Below are 2500 nucleotides of genomic sequence, written 5' to 3'. Positions count from 1 at the left end.
TGGTAAATACGGCGATGACAACTTGCAGGTTCTGTAAGATAACAGTTATTCGATTAAACTGATAGTATGGTATTTAATTGACAGGATTACATTTTGTATTTATATCACACATAACTAGTTTCTCTGCTTGATATATAAGATTTATTTGACTTATCATCTGTACCAACTTATTCATGAATTTATATATTATCACTACAGGACCACACTTGATTCCATCTCCACAATAAGAGTATGAAAATCAGTAAGTAAATGCAAAGCGAAGAAGAGGAAAAAATATATCCAAAGGCAAATAGAGAGAGAGAAAAAAAGAAAAAATGACTGCTCGAAAAAAAGAATTGGAAACTGCGCGTGAAAGTTGGATATACTGAGGTATGAATAAACTCGAGTTTTGTTTGTTAGATATCAATATGAATAATGGGTTATGGAAATAAGAAATGGCTTTTCCATGATATGTCATTATCATTATTATTTCATCATCACTATCCGTTTACCATAATTATCATTAACATTATTGTTATCATTAATATGGCTATAATTGTTGTCATTACCATGTATTGCTATTGTAAATATCATATATATATCAATGTAAAAGATATATGTGTATTCCTTTACCTCGATTTCTGTAAGAAATGCGTTCCTATAGTGTAAGTGTAATCTAAGAAAAAGAAAAACAAATGAACAAATAAATAAATGAATAAATAAAAAGATTAATAAATAAATAGATAAATAGATGGATGGATGGATGGATGGATGGATGGATGGATAGATAGATAGATGATAGATAGATAGATAGATGATAGATAGATAGATAGATAGATAGACAGACAGATAGATAGATAGATAGATAGATAGATAGATAGATAGATAGATAGATAGATAGATAGATAGATAGATAGATAGATAGATAGATAGATAGATAAATAAATAAAAATAAATAAATGAATAAATAGACAAATATATAAGTAAATAAATAAATAAATAAATAAATAAATAAAATAGATAAAGATAGAAAGAAAGAAAGAAGGAAGGAAAGAAAGAAAAACGGTGGAAGAAAAGCAGCCATTTTAAAAGACAACCTCAAAAACCCGTAATAGACCCACATGAGTTAAAAATCTCGATTCCTCGGAGCTGTTACACGATGATAGCTTAGAATTGGACAAGGAAGTTATTTGGCAGCGATGTTGTGTGATACAAGAGGCAAGAAAAAGTTTGGTGTGAGTTGTGAGGATTGTGAAATGTTATCCTCTTCTCTCCCCTGTCGCTCCCCTTCCCTTTGCCTCTCCCCTTCTTCACCAGTACTCCCTAACCCCTCTTTCACTTTCCTCCTTTTGCTCTACCTTCCTCTTCTTGTCTCTTCTTCCCTTAATGTCCCTTCCTTTCCTCCCCTTCCCCGTTATGTTCATCTATTTTAGTTTTGCTTATTTATCTAATTGTTTTATGTATCTACTTTAGGAACAAAGGAATGGTGAGACAAAAGGAAGATTCAATTCCCTTAATGTCATCTCTCTCCCTCCCCCTTTCTTTCTCCTCCCTTTTCTCTGCCTTCCCCTTCTTGTCTCCTCTTAGTTTTGCTTATCTATCTAATTATTTTATGTATTTACTTCAGAAACAAAGGAATGGTGAGACAAAAGGAAGATCCTTTTGTTTACTTAGAAGAATTAATTTCATTTGTCGTCTTGAGCAATTGTCATTATTGTTTTTATCGTTGTTTTTGTTATAATGATCGTTTTAATAATTATGATCATAATTAACACTTTAATGCCATATATATTATCATTACTAATAATACTATGATTATGATTATAAACAAAATCATTACAATTGTTATGAGTGCTATTGCGTTCATCACTTTGTTTTAGTTAAACTATTGAATGAAAAATAATAATCGTTTGTATTTAAGTTTATCGAGCTAAAACTAGACCCCCTGGAGCTTAGTTTATATGAATATATACACTATATAAACGATATGAAAATTGTATCATTCAGATTTAAAAAGATATGTAATGCTTCGTGATAATAGATTGTAGCGTTTACTTTGTTCGTCTCAAAACTCTACGGATATACACGCCGCATTTCACTATCTACTTTTTGACGTAGGCGGATTTTCACTTACTGAAAAAGACAAGTTTTAACGCGTGAAATTTGAGATATGAAGATACTCGAGTTTTGATTGATATATATCAATATGAATAATAAGTTTTGAAAATAAAGAATGACATCATGATATGAGTTTGGTTCACGCAAAACATAAAAAATGGTTAAATTGGCCACATGAAAAATTAAACAGTATTGATGTTAAGATAAAATGAACTTTTCAGTAAATATTAATCAACCTAAATACATTAAATTAAAGTCAACCACTATAAAGCCAAAACAATAAAATAAAATAGTCCTGTTAATATAAGAGATCCAAATCAGCGTAAATGAATACAAAAGCTTTTAGAAAATCACAACGAAAGTACTGAGCTCTGTATATATGTATATATATATATATATATAT

Source organism: Penaeus vannamei, chromosome 24 (assembly GCF_042767895.1).
Source record: "Penaeus vannamei isolate JL-2024 chromosome 24, ASM4276789v1, whole genome shotgun sequence".
Lineage (NCBI taxonomy): Eukaryota > Metazoa > Arthropoda > Malacostraca > Decapoda > Penaeidae > Penaeus > Penaeus vannamei.
This window is presented reverse-complemented; position numbering follows the sequence as displayed.